This window comes from Bos taurus, chromosome 29, assembly GCF_002263795.3.
Source record: "Bos taurus isolate L1 Dominette 01449 registration number 42190680 breed Hereford chromosome 29, ARS-UCD2.0, whole genome shotgun sequence".
Taxonomy (NCBI): Eukaryota; Metazoa; Chordata; class Mammalia; order Artiodactyla; family Bovidae; genus Bos; species Bos taurus.
In genome coordinates, this window is record NC_037356.1 from 48,350,269 (window position 1) to 48,372,756 (window position 22,488).

The 22,488-nt window shown below is 44.2% G+C and overlaps 1 long non-coding RNA gene across 1 annotated transcript; it reads right to left on the reverse strand.

The window, feature by feature from the left end:
• Positions 1-5,012: 5,012 nt before the first annotated feature.
• Positions 5,013-8,999, reverse strand: LOC132344214 (uncharacterized). The gene is made up of 3 exons (XR_009493381.1): positions 8,738-8,999; positions 5,320-5,519; positions 5,013-5,204 (listed from the first exon to the last, which is right to left on the reverse strand). It is a non-coding gene; the product is annotated as an uncharacterized lncRNA (long non-coding RNA).
• Between the last annotated feature and the right edge of the window lie 13,489 nt (positions 9,000-22,488).

Below are 22,488 nucleotides of genomic sequence, written 5' to 3' on the forward strand. Positions count from 1 at the left end.
TTATAAGTCATCTGGAAAATATCGGTTCATGGAGTTATGTAGATTTTTCAGGTATTGACACAATTCGTTATACACTCTATCATCTATCTATCTATTGGTCTATCGTGGGGCTTCCCTTGTGGCTCAGTGGTAAAGAATCCACCTGCCAATTCAGGACACATGGGTTTGATCCCTGGAGAAGGAAATGGCAACACACTCCAGTGTTCTTGACTGGAGAGTCCTATGGACAGAGGAACATGGAGGGTTACAGCTCACGAGGTCACAAAGAGTCAGAAAAGACTTAGCGACTAAACAACAGCCTATCAGTCTGTCACGTTGTTAACATCCCCGTGAATCTCATCAGAAAACTCTAATCATTGGGAAGCCATTATACTCAGTGTAACAGATGCATGTTTTTTTCGGAATTCTAATTTTTTTCTTGAAAATCCAAATGGTATCAGTGGCTCCAGTTGTTTTCCTTGAAATGACTGGCTCACTTTGTTCATTTTGAGAAAATTTATATGCACAGTTATATTCTAGTTGAGCTATTTCAAATCCTGAAAGATGATGCTGTGAAAGTGCTGCACTCAGTATGCCAGCAAATTTGGAAAACTCAGCAGTGGCCACAGGACTGGAAAAGGTCAGTTTTCATTCCAATTCCAAAGAAAGGCAATGACAAAGAATACTCAAACTACCGCACAATTGCACTCATCTCACACACTAGTAAAGTGATGCCTAAAATTCTCCAAGCCAGGTTTCAGCAATACGTGAACCATGAACTTCCAGATGTTCAAGCTGGTTTTAGAAAAGGCAGAGGAACCAGAGATCAAATTGACAACACCCACTGGACCATCGAAAAAGCAAGAGAGTTCAAAAAAAACATCTATTTCTGCTTTATTGACTATGCCAAAGCCTTTGAGTGTGTGGATCACAATAAACTGTGAAAAATTCTGAAAGAGATGGGCATACCAGACCACCTGACCTGCCTCCTGAGAAATCTGTATGCAGGTCAGGAAGCAACAGTTAGAACTGGACATGGAACAACAGACTGGTTCCAAATAGGAAAAGGAGTACATCAAGGCTGTATATTGTCACCATGCTTATTTAACTTATATGCAGAGTACATCATGAGAAACGCTGGGCTGGAAGAAGCACAAGCTGGAATCAAGATTTCCAGGAGAAATATCAATAGCCTCAGATATGCAGATGACACCACCCTTATGGCAGAAAGTGAAGAGGAACTAAAGAGCCTCTTGATGAAAGTGGAAGAGGAGAGTGAAAAAGTTGGCTTAAAGCTCAACATTCAGAAAACTAAGATCATGGCATCCAGTCCCATCACTTCATGGGAAATAGATGGATAAACAGTGGAAACAGTGGCTGACTTTATTTTGGGGGCTCCAAAATCACTGCAGATTGTGACTGCAGCCATGAAATTAAAAGACTCTTACTCCTTGGAAGGAAAGTTATGACCAACCTAGATAGCATATTCAAAAGCAGAGACATTACTTTGCCAACAAAGGTCCATCTAGTCAAGGCTATTGTTTTTCCAGTAGTCATGTATGGATGTGAGAGTTGGACTACAAAGAAAGCTGAGCGCCAAAGAATTGATGCTTTTGTTCTGTGGTGTTGGAGAAGACTCTTGAGAGTCCCTTGGACTGCAAGGAGATCCAACCAGTCCATCCTAAAGGAAATCACTCCTGGGTGTTCACTGGAAGGATTGATGCTGAAGCTGAAACTCCAATACTTTGGCCACCTGATGCAGAGAGCTGACTCATTTGAAAAGACCCTGATGCTGGGAATGATTGAGAGCAGGAGGAGAAGAGGACGACAGAGGATGAGATGGTTGGATGGCATCACCGACTCAATGAACATGAGTTTGAGTGGACTCTGGGAGTTGGTGATGGACAGGGAGGCCTGGTGTGCTGCGGTTCATGGAGTCGCAGAGTCGGACACGACTGAGCAACTGAACTGAACTGATATGCACAGTTGGTCAATCAATCATGCTTTCAAATAAAAATGGTGATCAAGAGAAGGAAGAAGCTAGTTAAGATCTCAGCTCAAGTAATTGCAATGCTTGAAAAAGTTATTGTACTTTGGTATAAAGCCAAAGTGACAGATATTTATAATATATTATATTTATTAAATATGTAATGTTAGTTATATAATATGCAAGTTTATTATATATTATATTATATACTTAGATTAATATACTTCCCTGTTTAGTCACATAAAGTATTAAAAAGTCATGTACTCAAGGCATATATTTCACAAAATTAAGAGTTTTTTTTTTTAATTAAGAGTTTTTACTGCTTCATCAAGAGTAAAGGACATTCCTGGGTGAAGGTGCCTTTTCGGAAAATTGCTGTGAAGCCGTGATGATGGGAAAGAATACGACACAATAGTACTGTCACACTTTTTGCCGCTTCTTTGATCTGAGCTAAGGCACAGGCTGTTTAATCCATCATTGCTTTTGCATCCATCAGTGAAAATCTCAACAAAGGTGTTCCAGAAGAAGCCATGAAACAAACAAACAAAAAAATTGTTCAACATTTTGAACATTTCAGCACTTTTATTTGTTGCCAAGCATTCATATAAAAGTTCTCCGATAATTAGTTGCTGTTGCTACCAGATGAATTCCAGAAGTTCAGGACTATCTATCAATTTTAAGAACTATATGTGAAGAGAGTATATTAACTCAGTTTTCGTGTCACTGCTAAACCTTTCAGCCAACAAGTTTACTGTATCATTAGAAAGTAGGTGGACGTGTGAGAGTGTTAGTCGCTCGGTCGTGTCCGACTCTTGTGACCCCATGGACTGTAGCTCACCAGGCTCCTCTGTCCATGGGATTCTCCAGGCAAGAATTCTGTAGTGGGTTGCCATGCCCTCATCGAGGGGATCTTCCCAACCCAGGGATCGAACCCTGGTCTCCTGCATTGAAGGCAGATTCTTTATCCCCTGAGCCACCAGGGAAGCCCTTAGAAAGTAGGGGGACCAGAATTCTTTCAGTGACTTTCCTCCAGCTGACATTCATCAGCATCAACTCTACAGGTTGAGTAAGTCATGGAAGTAAGTGTCATGGTTAGCAGGTGGGAACAGAGATACCATCACCATTTACAAGAAATAAGGAAACTTTAGGCAAAGTAAGCAGATTCTCACAGCTACATAAGATGGGAAACAGTATTCATGTTTCTACAATATGTTATCTAAAATGTTCAGTTTTCAACAAAAGTTACAAGACATGCAAAAGAAATGTGAAAGTATGACTCATACACTGGAGTAAGAGAGAAGTAGAGAACAGAGATGGTCAGACCGACCAGATGTTGAATTCAGCAGGAAGACTTTAAAGCAGCGACTACAGATACACTCAAAGCGCTAATAGAAACCATGCCTAAGAAGGAAAGAAGTGTGTGATGACAGTATCTCATCAAGTGGAGAAAAATCAATAAAGAAACTATTACGTATAAATGGATAAAAAGGTCCTACTGTATAGCATAGGGAACTATGATCAATATCCTGGATAAACCACGATGCAAAAGAATGGAAAAAACGTATGCGTGTGTGTGTATGTGTATGTGCGTGTGTATGTGTGTGTATGTGTGTATGTATGTGTGTGTATGTGTATGTGTGTGTGTATGTGTGTGTAGCAGATTTTGCTGTATAGCAGAAATGAACATAACACTGTAAATCAACTGTACTTCAATTAATTTTTTAAAAAGAAAGAGAAATGATTTTTTAAAAGAACAAATAGAAATTCTGGAGTTTAAAATAGAGTTGAAAGTTCACTACAAGGGCTCAAAAGGAGATTTGAACTGTCAGAAGATGGATTTAGCAAACTTTAAGATCGATTGATAGCAATTATATAAATCAAAGGTAAATGAGGGGAAAGAATGAGCAAAAATGAAAAGTCTCAGGAAACTGTGGGACATGATGAAGTACCAAAATATGCATAATGGGAGCCCAGGAGAGGAGGGAGAGAAAAGAGAAAAAAAGAAATGATGGCTTAAGACTAAAATCTATTAAGAACATTTATGGCAACCCACTCCAGTACTCTTGCCTGGAAAATCCCATGGATGGAGGAGCCTGGTGGGCTGCAGTCCATGGAGTCGCTAAGAGTCGGACACGACTGAGCGACTTCCCTTTCACTTTTCACTTTCATGCATTGGAGAAGGAAATGGCAACCCACTCCAGTGTTCTTGCCTGGAGAATCCCAGGGATGGGGGAGCCTGGTGGGCTGCCGTCTCTGGGGTCGCACAGGGTCGGACATGACTGAAGTGACTTGGCAGTAGCATATAACCAAGAAGTTCAGTAAACTCCAAGGGGTTCTCATCCTCATCTTAGGGATGCTGAAACAAAGGCGGGGGATGATTAATGGCTTCTCAGTCAAGCAAGAATAGAGTCAGGGTCTCCCCAAGGTGGTCTGAATCTACAGTTAGAGGTCTTAATAACCATCCTCTGTGGCTTCAGTGACATGTTTCCCTCCAAAATTCAGAGTATGTTTTTCATGTGATTCCTGCAGACCATGAAAGTGCAGTGATTTTACAAGCATGTGAAGATAAATGCAAAAAAAGTGAGTGTTAGTCACTCAGTCATGTCCCACTCTTTGCGACCCCATGGACTGTAGCCCACCAGGCTCTTCTGTCCATGGAATTCTCCAGGCAAGAATGCTGGAGTGGGTAGCTATTCCCTTCTCCAAGGAATCTTCCCAATCTAGGGATCAAACCCAGGTCTCAGGCATTGCAGGCAGATTCTTTACCATCTGAGCCATCGGGAAGCCCAAGATAAATGCCATTAGTTCTTAACTATTGACCCTGAGAATATCAGCGGTTTGTAAGGACTGTAACAGTACACATTTTTGAGCAATAATTTTTTTCTTATCTTTAACAAACTAAATTATATGACATGAAAACTTAAACATACATCATTTACTGTAAACACAATATACTGATTTAAAATGTAAACAATAATTGTATAATGGCTAAATATTAATATCCCCTACCAGATACTGTTAAGAATTTGAGGCATTTACACACACAAAGGTTTAAAACTTTTAGATGGTTGAAAATGGTGGAATCATGTGCAAGGCCATGGAGAAACTGTCGAGGAAGGGTTGAGGAAAAAATCAAGGAAGAAATCAAATAACTGAAGAGCTACAATGACAGAGATGGCATTGGTGGTTCAACGGCAGGATTCTCACCATCCTACAAGGAGGACGATGGATGGCGAGCCTGAAAACAAAGAAACAGGCTTTGAGATGCGAAGGACAGAGATCGACTGTAAGGCTAATGGTGTAACAATCTCTTCCCCACTTCTCACCCTGCCACAGCCTTCCTGCCATCTCACCTGAGGGTCCAGAGAAGATGGTGAGGCCAGGGGCGAGTGAGAGGGTTCTCACACTCGGAGGAAAGGTGAGAGCATGATCTCCTACAGAGAAGTCCCATTTCTTCTCCACCGCCCATCTTGGTTCACGCGTGTCCCCTCCAGGGACAGATTCACCTCTGTGCCCAGGTGGACTGTTCTAGAAGGCACCCAGGGGCACGACCCTTGGAAAGACCAATAGCCTAGTTGCCTTTTTTATAGAAATAAAAATCAAGCCACATTATACAATGAAGAACATGAGAAGTGGTCCATGGGATGGGTCCAGGCTCTAGATCCTAGCATCTCTGGGGCATGTTGCTGCGTGATGGAGGTGGGAAGGGTGTTGGATGTTGACTTACTGTCGGTACCTCGCGCTCACCACCAAGAACGTTTGGGACAGACTCTTCCACGGATGGGACCACTGGAAGAGCAGAAGCTGAAACACATCTCTAGGACCCATTCCCAGTGCTCTCAGAACCAACCCCTAAAGTGTTGTTGGGGCAACCATGGAGGCATCACTTGAGCTAGAAGAAAGTCTGCCTAAGGCCAGGTCTTGAGAGGGTTGCTCCCGGCCGTATCTTCCCTGCATGTAAGTCCCAGCCCCATTTCCTCCCTGGAATCTGGAACCCCAGCTGTGTGGAGGGGGGACACACACATGTCAGAACCAAAAGAACGTCATGCCCAGCTGGGCAGGGAGCGACGATGCCACAGGCCGCTGAGCACACGGGCCTCCCCTCTACCAGCTGGAAGAAGCTGGTGTTTCCCAAGAGAGTCAGAGATGCCCTCTGCGTACTGCAGGCCAGAACCCGTTAGCTCCAAGCCCACCAGTACCAAACTCAATTTTGACACAGCCAATTGCTTTTTTCAGTTGAAGTGTGGCTGATTTACAGTGCTGTGCTCATGACTGCTACGCAGCAAAGTGATTGTTATACATATACACACATTCTTTTTAACTATTCTTTCCCATTTTGATTCTCACAGGATATTGAATATAGCTCCTTGTGCTATACAGTCGGACCTTGTTGGCTATCCATTATGTATATAAAAGCAAACCTCTGCCAACCCCATCCTCCCACACTGTCCCTCCCCCAGCCCCTCCACCTCGTCAACCCACAGTCCATTCTCTGTGTCCGTGACTCTGTCTCTGTTTAAGGTAGGCTCATTCGTGCTGTACTTCAGATTTCACATTAAGTGATATCCTGATATTTGTCTTTCTCTTTCTGACTTACTTCACTTAGAGCCCAAATAAACAGATTTTAAGTCAGTCAGGACCTGCCTGTTTATCCAAAACTGCAACCATCATCTGTGAGCAATAGATAAGACAAACAACCGGCCAGGAAAGACCTCAAGCCACAGCTCCGCTTGGCGCTCTCTGACACAGAGGCTCCCACCACGCTGCTGAGTGATGTCACCGAGACCCACAATCCCTCTGAAACTCCCCTCTGCCCCAGCAGCTCCCCTGTGCCAGGTGGCACCCTGTGCTGTGGCTTCTGGAGGGTCCCGCTCTATGGGGGACTTCCTCCCGTGCAAACCTGGCAGAGTGCACCCTGATGACGCTGCTGGGTACCGCTACCAGCTCACGGCCATATCATTCTCTTTAATCCAGCCCCCAGGCCCCTCCAACTTACGCCTGGGTCGGGCCACCTAGGGCCTCTGACTCTGTCCTCATCTGAAAAGTGAAGACACTCATAGGCCCTGTGTGTGTCGCTCGGTTGTGTCTGACTCTGCGACTTGAGGAACTGCGGCCCGCCAGGCTCCTCTGTCCATGGGATTCTCCAGGCAAGAGTACTGGAGTTGCCATTCCTTTCTCCAGGGGATCTTCCCAACCCAGGGATCTAACCCAGGCCCCCTGCACTGCAGGCAGAGTCTTTACCATCTGAGCCACTAGGGAAGCCCACAGGTCTGCTGCCGCTCAGAAGTCAAGTCAGGAACTGCTGCCTGGCTGCTGTTCTGGGCAACGGTCCTCAAGCCTTTCCTGACTCTCAACACCCTTTTCTCAACAGCCGCTCAGAGTGGGACGCACTGAAGCCCACGCAGCACCGACCCCCTCACACGCCCATTTTCTTGTTTCTCTGTTCACCTCTTCGACGTGCTTGCTTGTGCTTCAGTCTTTCCTGAACGTGAAAATGTAAAGACTAAAATATGAGACAGAGGAGCAACTGATGAGGGATGACATTCCAGAGAATGTAAGAGAATTCTGGAGACCCCACTGACCGCAGCATCACAAGTCATCAGAGCATCCCTGTTCTCCTGGCCCTCAGCTTCCCCCTGCTCTGCGCCCGCAACCACATGCATCGTCTCTGACCTGGACCACACCCCAGATGGCTGCTCACTCTGTCTAGCACCCCCACCCAGAACCGGAGGTCTGCCTCGAAGAGAATAACCAGCCCTCTGGAAGGCAAGTCGGGCCCACTCCTTTCTTCCTTGTCTGGGATACTCTCCAAGTGGCTCCAGACATTCAGGGCGAGGGCTTCTCTGCTCTCCTGCCAGGAGCATGCAGCCCCTTCCCATGCCCCCCGCCTCCCCGCGGGGTTGCTCTGGCCTCAAGCATGTGCTGAGCTGTAAGAAGCGCAAGCCTCCCCTTTCTCTGTGTTGAATGTCTTAGAGGCCTCCCTGCCCCTGACGTGGGTGAGGACAGTAACAGGGAAACCCAGGCTGCCTCTGCTCGGGTCTGTTGTGGGGACAATGGCCTCTCCATCACTCCTGAGGCCTCCAGGTGCCCAGTGCTGGCGACCAGATCACATGACGTGAAATTGCCGCCTCTGTGGTCAAAACCCTCTGGGCACCGGTGGCTTCTTGTGGTCCAGCCTCTACCTTGTTCCTATCCGAGGCCACCGATAGGCGGTGTTTTACAGCCGTGCAGACCCCCACGTGCTTCCTCCCGGCTCCCACAGGACAGACAGACCCGCCGGGTTAACTGTTACTGACACGCTGTCCAGCAGCTGGAGGCTGCAACACGACTGATGTATTCTTTCAAGGTGTTGGATTTTGCAAAGTCTCTAGCTGCCAGACTCTTGGAAAAGAACAGGTGGGCTGGGGGACCACCCTTGCCTGAAGGTTTGTGACTCCGGCTCAGCCAGCTTTGCTGGACAGCACTGGGAGGGGTGACATGCTGAGCTGGGGTGGCAAGAGCCCCCCTGAGGACCAGACCTAGCCACGAGGGCAAAGCTGGTCTTCATGGTCAGACGGTCTGGACTTCCAGGATGGCTCCCACGTGTTACGGGATTTAAACATTCTTCTCATTTCCTGGGGCTTCCCTGATAGCTCACTGGTAAGGGATCTGCCTACAACGCAGGAGACCCTAGTTCAGTTCCTGAGTCAGGAAGATCCGCTGGAGAAGGGATAGGCTACCCGCTCCAGTATTCTTGGGCTTCCCTTGTGACTCAGCAGATAAAGAATCTACCTGCAACATGGGAGACATGGGTTCCATCCTTGAGTTGTGAAGGCCCCCTGAAGAAGGAAAAGGCTACCCTCTCCAGAATTCTGGTCTGGAGAATTCCATGGACTATACAGTCCATGGTGTCACAAAGAGGCAGACACGGCTGAGCAGCTTTCACTTCCACTTGCTCCTTTCCTTGAGCTTGATTGTTCTCACCTTCATGAAAAGTAACTATCCAGTGTGTTTGGAAGAGAAGATCAAGGGCCTGCATTTAGTGGGTACCTGATACGGCTTGGTGCACTTGGAAGAGACTATGGCCAAAGCATTAGACACAGTTCCTGCCTCCGAAGCGCTTGCTTCTCCCAGGGGACTGAAGGGTGAGCAGACAGCTGGCACGCAGTCGAGCATGTCTGCACTCAGAAAGCTATAACATGCACGCGTCAACACAATCTGGGGCGGAGACAGATGACTGTTAGAGGTGGTGATTTCTAAGCTGATCTCCGCAGGGTCCAGAGGAGACAGCATATGAAAGGGCGGGGAGAAGTGGGGCGAGGGCTTTGGCTCAAGGGCAACACCAGGCAGAGGTCAGAAGCCAGAGAAAGCGAGACAGGAGGCCAGAGCCCAGGCGGCAGCAAACAAGGGCAAGACACGAGGCTACGCCAGCTTGGAAAAAGAGGGTCTTGTGTGTTCCAGGAAGACTCTGGACTTTATTTTATTCTGCTAAGATATAATTCACATTTGATACTTTTCTCTCATTTCAAGTATACACATCGGTTTTTAGTCTAGTCACAAGATTGTGCAACCGCCACCACTGCCTAATTCCAGAACATTTCATTACCCCCTACAAACCCCACATCCACGAGCAGTTGGTCTCCACCATCCCCTCTGACGCCACAGCCTGTTTCTTGTCGCCGTAGGTTTGCCTATTCTGGACACTTCACATAAACAGAAGCAGATAATCCGTGGTCTTTGGCCTCTTTCACTGAGCATGTTTCCAATTCATCCATGTTGCAGCAGGAGTTTGAACTCCCTCCCTTTTCATGCCTGAATAATATTCCACTATTCAGATAGACTTATTGCTGTTGTTCAGTTGCTAAGTCATGTCTGACTCTTTGTGACCTCATAGACCGTAGCACACCAGGGTCCTCTGTCCTCTATGATCCCCCAGAGTTTGCTCAAATTCATGTCCATCAAGTCAGTGATGCCAGCCAACCATCTCATCCTCTGTCATCCCCTTCTCCTCCTGCCTTCAATCTTTCCCAGCATCAGGGGCTTTTCCAATGAGTCAGCTCTTCGCATCAGGTGGCCAAAGGATTGGAGCTTCAGCTTCAGCATCAGTCCTTCCAATGAATAATCAGGACTGATTTCCTTTAGGACTGACTGGTTTGATCTCCTTGCTGTCCAAGGAGTCTCCTCCAGCACCACAGCTTGAAGGCATCAATTTTTCAGCACTCAGCCTTCTTCATGGTCCAACTCTCCCATCTGTACATGCCTACTAGAAAAACCATAGCTTTGACTATAAGTCAGACTTTCTTCTATGAGCACTGGGGCCCAGTAAAATGAGCATTTCTTTTATTCCCCCAGAGATAAAAAGCATTTAAAGACTTTGATATAGTAATTTATACAGGGGATATAAGTATACAAGTGTAATTCAATTTTATGATATCTCAGACCAAAAAATGGTATTTCATCACTTCAGTCCTTTCTTTAGTTTTACAAACAGCAGTTGGTACACACATAATTATTTTGATTGAAAAAGTATATTCTGTAGAAACTCAGGATTGTGAACTCGAAACTATACTTGATTCTTACTAGGTACCTCTTGCTATCGTCTCAAATTTTATATAATTCTAGTGGTTCCGCTTGACATTTCTCTCTCACATGAGTCAGCTCTTCCCATCAGGTGGCCAAAGTATTGGAGCTTCAGCTTCAGCATCAGTCCTTCCAATGAGTATTCAGAGTTGATTTCCTTTAGAACTGACTGGTTTGACTTCCAAGGGGCTGTCCAAGGAGCTCTTCAGGAGTCTTCTCTGGCACCACAGTTCAAAAGAATCAATTCTTCAGTACTCAGCCTCCTTCATGGTCCAACTCTCACTTCTGTACATGACTAGTGGAAATGTCAGGCACCTCATCTTCTAAACCCTTGCACAGCAGAATGAAGCATATGCCAGAATGACAGCCCCAGAGCTCCTGCCTTGCTCAGTCAGCAAGGAGTATGGTGGCCCTGCATAGAAAGAAGTCAGATTTTGCAATATTGGGGAGGGCGTGGGACTCTGAGCCAGGAAACCAGGCTTCCTGTCGGGCTGGGCCGTGTACCCACTGTGGAATATTTGGAAGATCTTGGAAATCTCCTCCTCCCCCACGATGCATCAGCCGTGTGACCCCAGTGGACCCTCTTTGCTGATGTCCATCGTTAGAAACCGCAGCTTCTGGGGCTTCCCGGGTTGTCTAGTGCTTAAGACTCTTACTTGCAAAGGACCTGGTTCGATCCATGATCAGGGAACTAAGCCCCCCCTGCTACGGGGCAACTAAGCCCCTGTGCCCCAGCTAGAGACCCTGAATGCTGCAGCTCAGGCCCGGCACAGCCAAATAAAGAAATGAGTATTTTAAAAAGAAGTAATAGCTGTTAACTTTATAATCGTGAATCTGAAAACACAAAGTACGAGTCTGCACACAGTAGGTGCTAAAGAAATGCTCCTTTTTATCCGTCTCATTTAACACCTTCCATAGTCATTTGGAAGAAAGATTATGGCTTTTCAGTTCACGATAAACTTGATGGTGTTGCAAATTCAAGTAAGGACAGAGAAGCTAGGCAGAGGGGTCTCAAAGTGAAAAGAAATATGGGCAAGAAATAAAATTCGTGTCAGTTTAGAAAAATTAAACTTGATATTATACATTATCAGTATAATGTATAATATAGCTGGGAAAGATTGAGGGCAGGAGGAGAAGGGGATGACAGAGGATGAGGTGGTTGGATGGCATCACCGGCTCAATGGACAGGATTTTGAGCAAACTCAGGGAGATGGTGAAGGAGAGGGAAGCCTGGTGTGCTGCAGTCCATGGGGTCACAGAGTCAGACATGACTGAGCAACTGAAGGAGAAGGGCTCCAGATAACACAACAGGAGAGGAGGGAATCCCACACCATCCCCCTGAGGCCAGCATGTCCACAATCGTCTGTGAGGCAGGTGTGGGACCATGCAGGGCACCTAGAAAAGTCTGTCTCCTGATCTGGGGCTGCCAATTTCCTTTCTTCCTCCCTTTCTCTCTTGGGTCTTGCCAGGACCCGTGGCAATAAAATTGTTAGGGAATTTACTGCAAACTGGGTGGACTTGGAGGGCATTGTGCTAAGTGCAGGAAGTCAGACAAAGAAAGACAAATACTGTACAATCTCACTTACACATGGAATCTGAAAACTACAGTGAAAGCCGCTCAGTCGTGTCCGACTCTTTGTGACCCCATGGACTATACAGTCCATGGAATTCTCCAGGCCAGAATACTGGAGTGGGTAGCCTTTCCCTTCTCCAGGGGGACTTTCCAACCCAGGGATCAAACCCAGGTCTCCCGCATTGCAGGCAGATTCTTTATCAGCTGAGCCACAAGGGTAGCCCTGTCAGACAAAGTAAGTTCTTAATCTAGACCACTCTACATCTTTCTCAGGATTTTTGTTTGATTGGTTGGTTGGCTGGTTTGTGGTTTTTCTCTGGTGTTGTTACTCATGATAAATGTCCCAACTGATGCAGAACCTAGAACCCTGACACTAGGGTACAAAAATTAGGGTGGAAAATAAAGAACTGTCATCTATAACATCGATAGTCACGTAAGCTTTTCTCAAGTCTATCACAAGGATGTAAAATTTATCAACACATTTTAAGATGCTCACTTATTTCTGATACCAGTGAAATGTGATAGTTGCTCCGTCGTGTGCAACTCTTTGCGACCCTGTGGACTGCAGCGGGCCAGGCTCCTCTGTCTAGGGAATTCTCTACGCAAGAAAACTGGAGTGGGTTGCCATTTTCCTTCTCCAATTTCTGAAACCGAAAACTGTACAAATTAAACCCATCAGTGAGTGAAAAAGAGACTCTCTCCCAGGACGTCTCACCCGTGGAACACACAGATGATGTGAACCTGGAAGAGAGAGGTGGTCCTTGCGTGTTTGGGTTTGAATCTATAGGAGCCCCCATTATAGGTTTTTCTAACTCTTGTCCGTCTACATCTCTTTGCTTATTTGTTTTTCTTTCTACTTCTACAAATATTTGTTTATCATTAAATATCTGGCTGTGCCAGACCTCAGTTGCAGCAGGTGGCATCTTAGCTCCCTGAGCAGGGGTCAACTCATGCCCTCTGCTTTGGGATTAAAAGTCTTCACTGCTGGACCGCCAAGGAAATCCCCTCTATTATTTTTTAATTCTATTCTTGGTCCAATTAACTGATTTCATGGCCATCCCCCACAATTTGGAGAACACCCTCACGGAGCACTAAATTGCATTTTCTCTCGAGTCCCCTGTAAGCCTCACTTAGGCCAGGCTTGACCTTGAAAAGCCACGTCTTGCACACCGTGTTGTATACACCTTATACACCTACACGGAGACGGCTGGATGGCATCGCCAGGCCAATGGACATGAGTTCGAGCAGACTCCAGGAGATGGTGGTGGACAGGGAGGCCTGGCGTGCTGCAGTCCACGGGGTGGGACACGACTGAGCGGCTGGACAGCAGCACATACACTTCGTAGCAGCAAGCGGAAGCCGCCAGTATCTGCAGATCTCACTTGAGTTCCTCAATCTAACCTAATCGAAGTTCCTAAAATCTAATCTGGGAGTTCTTCCCCATAGGCGTGAAATGGAAACAAAACAAAACAAAACCCTGTGATAAGACTGTGGGAGCCCACAAGGTGGGGTCCGCATGCCTATCCTGCTGAGAGTTGCAGACACCTCAACGGTGACTCCAGGGACCCCAGCCCAGCCTCACAGGGATGGACACGCAGTCCACGTGACAACCACCCACCTGGCTTCCCGCGGTCCACCCTGACCCATCTGCAGTTGGGTGGTCATGAGACAACCAGGAGAGCAGGCTGAATAAACACACTCTCTCAGAAGAAGACAAACTCATTTCTAAATTCCTTGGGTGACCTCAAGCTGAAGTTTTCAGCGAGGCAAAGCTCCCTATCTCAGGGACACTGGTTTTCACAGGTTACTGAAACTGTGTGTGTGTGTGTGTGTCCTAAGAGGCCGCACGTTCATCAGACCCAGGGTGATGATCAGTGAATGCTCTTTGGAGTGTGCGGTCAGTGTCCCTCTGAGCCAGGGTACTCACCGTCTCCTGGAGGAGACGGAGGGTGAGCCCGGCTCTTCACTCTGGGGTCTGAGCTTTACACCCTGCATCTCCCTCGGCACCGTGTCCTCCCAACTTTACCTGGGGACCCTCAGCCGGGCTGACCATGGTCATGGGGCCACAGATGGCTCTCAGGAGCTTCAGCCTCTGCAGTGGTACAAGTGGGTCCTTGATAAAATCTCGAATAAATCAAACTAGGTAATCCCATCCATGTTTGCGTAGTGAGATTTGGTCTGAGTCCATTTCACGCTCATTCACAAAGGAGGTGTATTAAGGTCTTTATAACAAGCGTGGAGTGGGAGGAGAGAAGGTCCCGGGAGGAGAAAATCCTCGAGAGCGAGGTCCACCAGCCCTCAGTGGTAGAAAGCATCAATTCTTCAATGCTCAACCTTCTTCGTTGCCCAACTCTTACATCCATACATGAAAAGTAAGACAAATGAAATAGAAGCTACAGTGTTTTTAGATTTTTTGATATAATTCACAAAACCACAAAAAATGCGCCATTTTAAATCATACACTTCAGAGGATTTTAGTACCTTCAACTCTTCTGCACAACCGTTGTGCTATCCCATCCCACAACATCTCCATCACCCCAAAAGGAAACCCCATTCTCGTCGAAGGTCAGTCCCAGTGCCCCTCCCCAGTCCCTAGCAACCGCTCATCAGCTTCCGTTTCCATGCATTCGCCTCTTGGACACGGCATACCCACGGGCCCGCACAATACGTGGCCTTCTGTGTCTGGTTTCTCTGGCTTGGCATAATGTCGTAGCGTGGGTCAATTTTTTATCCCATTTTATGACTACTTCTGGCTTTTTATTACAAAAAGACAAAAGATATTTGGATCTATTAATATATATGTCTTATGCTACATGAAAAAATAGTACTATGAAAAACAAATTTATACAAATTTGCTAATACATGATAGACAGTTGCCTGCTTCCTAGTTTTCACTGAAAACTAAGGTTTATTAATAGCTAAAATGTATAATCCAGGTGTAAAGATAACACTTAGGAACAACAAAAAGGAAGGGAAACAGCTTTCTATAGAAAATATGAGAATAAAATGGGATTTTTTTTATAAAGAGTATGCAATAAATATGTGTTTTAAGGAAAAAAAGAGAGTAATTTTGTCCTAAAATAAAATGACTGGTCACTCCAGAATAAGAAAGGGAAAAGAAGACAAAGTCTAAATTGAGTAGAGAAAGCTTCAGAAGTTTTACGGGAAAGGAATTTTATGTTATGAGGTCAAAGCTGGCTAAAATTGTACAGATTTGTTTGTAAGTTTTTTTTTTTTTCCTGAGCTCAATAATGTCCTGATACAAAATGAAGGTTTCATTTTCTTTCTGTTTAAGCCAGGACATTTCTTAGGTGATTAGTTTACTCTTGGTAAAACATGATAAAGGATTTTCTTTCCCTTTAATGTCATCTGCCCCGAGAAGGAAGATTCTGTGTACTAGGAAAATGTTGTAAATATCTTTGCTGGAAATGGGATGGCTCTGAAATGTATTCTTCAGGAGAAACTGCAGTGTACACGATATCAGACCTCAGTCTTATACCTGACTTTGAGGTTTTGTTATCTACTTGCAAACTTCAGAGAAATCACAAAAGTTAGTTTCTGCTTTACTCTTGACCCTCCTCTGAAAAAAATTTACCTTCAACCACAGGAAAAAATGCTTCCTCTTCCAAGTGATTCATGGGAAAAACCCTGACAAGGACTCTAGAATGCAGGTTTCTAATGACTTTAGGATCATAACATGGAACTGGGTAAGAATTTCTAAAACTCTAATGGAAAACTGATTCACAAACCTGCTAACCCAAGATCAAGCCAAACAAAAATTAACTGCTAGGGACTAAATGAACTGATGGTGATGACTGCAATTTTATGACTGCTTTTAAAGAGTTAGTAGTATTGGTTGCTCAGTCATGTCTGACTCTTTGCGACCCCATGGACTGTAGCCCACCAGACTCTTCTGTCCATGGAGTTCTCCAGGTAAGAATACTGGAAGTGGGTCGCCATTCCCTTCTCCAAGGGATCTTCCCAACCTAGGAATCGAGCCCAGGTCTGCTGCATTGCAGGCAGATTCTTTACCATCTGGGCCACCAGGGAAGCTTGGCCTTTTGCTAAGATCAAGCATCTGTTCTTACCAGTTTAAAGCATTGCTGAGTCTTTAATGTTTTGTTCTCCAGATTTAGAGGATGTATTTTCTCCTGTCTTTTAAGCTGTCTATAACTTGCAGCAGTTTGGTAAAGTGTACTTTTTTTAATTTTTCTTTCTTTTCTTAAATTAAAAAAAAAAAACTTTTTAGTTTGTATTGGAGTCAATTCAGATCAGATCAGTCGCTCAGTCGTGTCCGACTCCTTGCAACCCCATGAATCGCAGCACACCAGGCCTCCCTGTCCATCACCAACTCCCGGAGTTCACTCAGACTCATGTCCATCGAGTCAGCGATGCCATCCAGCCATCTCATCCTCTGTCGTCCCCTTCTCCTCCTGCCCCCAATCCCTCCCAGCATCAGAGTCTTTTCCAATGAGTCAATTCTTCGCATGAGGTGGCCAAAGTACTGGAGTTTCAGCTTTAGCATCATTCCCTCCAAAGAAATCCCAGGGCTAATCTATATTTCAGAAGTCTCTCTGTGGACAGTGTTTTAGAGATACCTCCAGCGAGGACTTTTCTTTTTAGGTAGTTTTATTCATATTTAGCTTGTGCCGGGAGCCGGCATATTGCATATTGAGTGCATATTGCATATTGAGTGCAGCACTTTTCAGGATCTGGAATAGCTCAACTGGAATTCTATCACTGCCGGTAGCCAGCGTGAGGAACTCCGCCCATGACAAAGGTCATGAGGAAGGAGGCTCGGCATACGCAAAGGCGGGATCGAGCTTCAGGAGTCCCCCTGGAAATTCTCGAGCATATACCCCCAAAACCAGAATCTGCCTACTTTCTGCTTTGTGCTTTCACCTACACCTCTGACTTTACGGGGGGCTGTCCCCCACTACCTCTCTGAAAAAAGTTAGCTTACAGCTCCAGTTAATAATTCCTGGGTGTGACAGTGTTTAACCTACAAACTCCTTTGGAAATCCTCTAGCCTGCCTGAATAGGTTTTTCCGGCCTCATGTGATTGTTCAGAGCCTCCCAACTGTGAGAGGCAGGAGATGTTCTAAACTGTCTAAACACAGATTCTTTTGAGTAGTTAAAAGATTGATTAGAAATTGTATTGGTGAAGGGATTTTCACTTGTTGGGCCAATGTTTGCTGCTAAGTTTCCATATCCCTTACCTGCTGTGTCCCTGGCAGTGTATTGGTTAATATAATTGGTGTAAGTAGTAGCTTTAATGTTTGTAACCTGGGACCCTTGAGTTAATTCTTTTTCTTGTTGTAGCCCACCACACCTTTGCGCTGTAGGAATGCAACTTTATCTAATGCTTTTGGAGGGTGGCTCCTGACCAATCACCTTTAGAGAAAAATAAGTTTCCTGAAGAAAAGGTCTTAAAATGTTAACAGGCCTCCGGGCCAGAAGATGATGCAAATCACCTAAGCTTTTGCATATGATAAGTTTGCAGGAAGAAAGCCTGGTTTGCTGCAAGACTCTACCCCTTCCCCCATTATCCTCTGTGCATAACTTAAGGTATAAAAACTACTTTGAAAAATAAAGTGCGGGCCTTGTTCACCGAAACTTGGTCTCATCATGTCGTTCTTTCTCTTACCTTCTGGCTGAATTATTCAGCCTCTTTTCTGCACTAAATTTCCTCACTGAGCTATCCTTATTTCAGCCTCTTTTCTTCACTGAATTTTACTGAGCTATCCTCATTCTATTACTCTTTATATCCTTAATTAACATTTAATTAAGCAATTGTTTCCTGATCTTCGCCTACGCCGTCTCTCCTTCGAATACCCTGGATCAGCCGGGGCTGGTCCCCGGCAAGCTTGTACTGCTTTTCACCTTAACATAAGAAAAGCATTTCATTATGAATAGTTGCTGAATATCCTGCTAATATGTTTTATAATTCCTTTCTGTGAGAATTTTATTTTTTCTGCTGATAGTTTGAAATGAAGCTTCAGTAATTTGCTTTTTGGAAAACATTAGATAGGATCATTTCCTTGGATATGCAGATGTAAAAATAAATCAAGGAATTTGAAATTAAGGTTCATGTTCTAAATTATATTATCAATTATTAGTCTTTATTGCCGTGAGAAAGTATAGTGCCAGGTACACTTTCATCTGCATTAATTATGTCAATTACATATAATTTATATCTATTAAATTAGAAATACACATCACATCCATTAGCAGATGAGAAGCTAAATATTTTCCCAGGCTTATTTACTAGTTATTTTTTGTTTTCTTTTTTCATATTTTGTTACCCATTTTTTTGAATCATCTGATGTGTAACAAAACTATTAACCCATGATTTGTCAGTGTTACGTAGATTTATTTACAGTGTCTTTTTGTGTTAGTTGCTTAGATTTTTAGAAAATTGCAATTAATTTTGATTAAATACTTTATTTTTCCTTTCTTTTTTTAAGATTTGAATGACCTAAATTCAAAGGGTTTAATATGTGCTTTTCAGAAACTAAGAGAGGAAAGAAGTTTATAGATGAGTTTTCTTCTAGATTTTCTTTATTTCTATTTCAGAGTATAACCCCACAACTCATAATAATTAGGCTTGTTTATGGCCATCATTTCAAAAGGAAAAATCCTCCCCTACTAAATTCTTTACCCAGCATTCTCCAGTAATTGCCTGGACTTGATTGCAAGACAGTAGCATTGATTTCAGACAGTGGAATCTGGTAATTGTCCTCAGCTGTCCCCCAGAGTAAGAACATTTTTACATGAATAAGTGTGCATAATTGATTTTTTAACCAAGAATTCTTTGGCCCTTTAGTATAGTTTAGATACTGTTGCAAGTTCCTGTATAGTATTATTTAAATCATAATTATGATCTGCAAGTAGAGTAATTTTCCAAGTTTTAATTGCTAGTTTCATCTAAATAGTACTAGTTACTAGAATTATTTTACAGCAAGAGTTGGTAAAGTATCTGACTCATTTATTGTCTGTTTTTATAAATAAAAATTTTGTTATCACAGCCATATCCATTTATTTACATACAGCCTGTGAATATTACTGACAGTACAGTGGCAGATGGGAGTATTCATGACAGATTGAATGGCAGGCAAGGCCTACAATATTTATTATCTTTCCCTTTAAAAGAAAAAGTCTGCTAGTCTCTTAGAGAACCACTTTCAAAGATGAAAACATAAGGTGGAGCCAGTAGGGGAGTGTTGGTACTATAGAATGTGGAAAAGGGAAAGGTATTGTAAGGAGAGTAGATGAAGTAAACATTGCAGAGTAGAGAACCAGATGAATCTGGCCATAAGGGTCTTCTTAAAGTCTGCTATACATGTAAATGGGTAAAGACATTTAAACAATTGATAATGTTTTCTTTTTCATTATAAAAATGTAAAGCATGAGTTATAGCCAAGAAAAATGGGAAAGTAAACCACAGATTTTAAATAGCCATGTTTCAACCATAGTGGGATTTTTTTTCCTTTCATTTTACCCATTTGCTTTTCTTTTGAAAACATAGTTGTAATCATGCTTTTAAACTACTCTACTTATGTATATCATTAATGTTCCTTCATTTTATTACATAATCCTCAACATCATTTGTAATGAATAAATGATGGTCCCTTCATGATTAAAAAAAAAAAAAAGTCTAGAATGAGGAACTCTGAAGCTTTCATAGAGCTACCTTTTAAACTTGTAGTAAAGTTGCATTTAAGTAATTTATTGTTCAGACAAATTTCACCCAGTGTGTGGACATAACAGCCCCGGCCAGCCTGAGCCTAGTGTTGGATGACCACTTGGCATTGGCTGAGTGGACTCGAGGGTTTGGAAGCAGGAAACTGCATTTCCTGCTGCCTCGTTCAACGAGGCAAAGCTATGCCCATTTTTACACCAGGTTTCGTAACTCAAACCAACTGGTTGGAAGAGAAATCTCTCTGGGAATGTTGGGGCAAACCCTGATTTTCTCTTTTTCTATTCCCATGTGGAAGAGCGTCCACTAACGTGACGCTGAGTGCCGCTTTGTCCCACTTCGCACTCCTCTCGCGTTGGAGGAGTGAGTTACGTCGGTGTGTGGCCACCAGTGAACCACGTGCCTCCACCCAGAAGAACTGAACCAGCAAGTGTTCACAGATCGGAAGGCTTGTGACCTTCCCCTTCTCTGCCACAGGCCAGAGTGAGGCTGGCCCGGCTCAGCGGGGGCTCCCTGCTGCCATCAGGACCTCACACTGTAACATATTCTTCACCCGCTTTATGAACAATAAAGCTCCTACTTTGTTGTCCATCTGCCTTACTCTTTCTTGGCTTTGCTTTTATAAGAGGACTTTTGGATACATATTTAGAAAATGCAAGGAGTAAAGTATGAAACTCGAGAGCCCCCCTCCACTTCTCCAAATATTTTACTCTTACTATTTATCTTCCCCAAATTTCTCCATAATTATAACACATATTGGGTTGGCCAAAAAGTTCATTTGGGTTTTTCTGTGCAATCGAATGGAAAAACCCAAATGAACTTTTTGGCCAACCCAATACTTTTTGGCCAACCCAATACAATATGTGTATGTACGTGTGTTACTCACTCGTGTCTGACTCTTTGCGACCCCATGGACTGTAGCCCACCAGGCTCCTCTGTCCATGGAATTCTCCTGGTAAGAATACTGGAGTGGGTTGCCATTCCCTTCTTCAGGGGATCTTCCTGACCCAGGGATTAAACCTGTATCTCTTGATTTCAGGCAGATTCTTTACCATCTGAACCACCAGGAAAGCCCGACAATATGTGCATGTACCTACATACTGACGTCAGCATTAATGTCAATATCCATATGTGTTAGTGGATAAAAGGAGTCATACAGCAAGATCTCTTCTGCAGCTTCCTTTTTATTATCAAATTGACTGAGGCGTGATTCACACACAGTAGAAGGCCCACGTCCTAAGTTCAGGCACGCCTCATTTAATTGCACTTGGTTTGATCATACTTTGCAAACACTGCATTTTTAAAAAATAAATTGAAGGTTTTTGGCAACACTTTGTGTCTCTGTGTCACGTGCTGGGAATTCTAACAATTTTCCAAACTTTTTCATTATTATTTTATTTGCTGCAGTGATCTGTGACGTTATTACTGCAAAAAGATTATGTCCCACTGAAGCCTCTGATGATGGTTAACATTCCTTTAGCAATGAAATATTTTTTAGGTAAGGTATGTATAATGCTTTTTAAATATAGTTTTTTGGTTTCTTTTTGGCTGTGCTGGGTCTTCGTTGCCGCGGGCTTTTCTCAAATTGCAGTGAGCGGGCTTACTCTGCAGTTGCAGCACCCAGGCTTCTCCCTGCACTGAGTTCTCCTGTTGCAGAGCACGGGCTCTGGGGATCGCGGGCTTCAGTAGTTGTCACACGTGGGCTCAGTAGCTGCGGTTTCCGGGCTCTAGAGCACAGCCTCAGTAGTTGAGGCACAAGGGTTTAGCTTCTCCAGGACATGTGAAATCTTCCCAGACCAGGCCAAACCCATGACTCCTACATTGGCAGGCGGAGTCTCTACCACTGAGCGCCTAGGGAAGTCCTGTACATTGCTTTTTGAAACATAATGCTATTGCACAATGAACAGACTATAGTATGATGTGAACACGACTCAGACACTGGGAAATCAGGAAACCCATGTGATCACTTTATTGCAATAGTCACTTTATTGCCATTGTTTGGAACTGAACCCACAGTGTCTCCAAGGCTTGTGTGCGTACACCTGGATAACTTTTGACAGATGTAGACGCCCGTGTAACCTCCAACACATTCAAGAGTCAGAACACTTCCTTCACAGTAGGAGGTTCTCTTGGGTCCTTTTGGAATCCCTACATTAATGAAGCTTCCATCCTCCCCTCCCTGGACAGCTGTGGGGCTATATGGGCAGATTCCTGTTCTCTGAGTAACATGCAGACCAGCCTTCCAGAAGCTTTATGAGCTAAACTGACATTTGTGCTACATTCCTGGGTCAGGATAGGCATTTTGATGCTAAAATAGACTATTGAAATAGCAATCACAGTGTCCAACACTCAAAATTTCCATTTACCATTCTCCAAGCAAGAATACTGGAGTGGGTTGCCATTCCCTTCCGCAGAGGATCTTCCCAACCCAGGGATCGAACCCGGGTCTCCTGCATTGCAGGCAGATTCTTTACTGATTGAGCTACAGTTTTCCCCAAATTGATATACAGATTTAATGTAATTCCTATTACAATTCCAGAAAGATTTTTTTGGTAGATACAGACACGATTATTCTAAAATGTATACGAAAAGGCAAAAGAACTAGAATTTCCAGAAAACATTTCGAAAAGGAAACTCAAAGTGGGAGAAATCACCCATCTGAACTATAAACCCTACCACACAACTGCAATA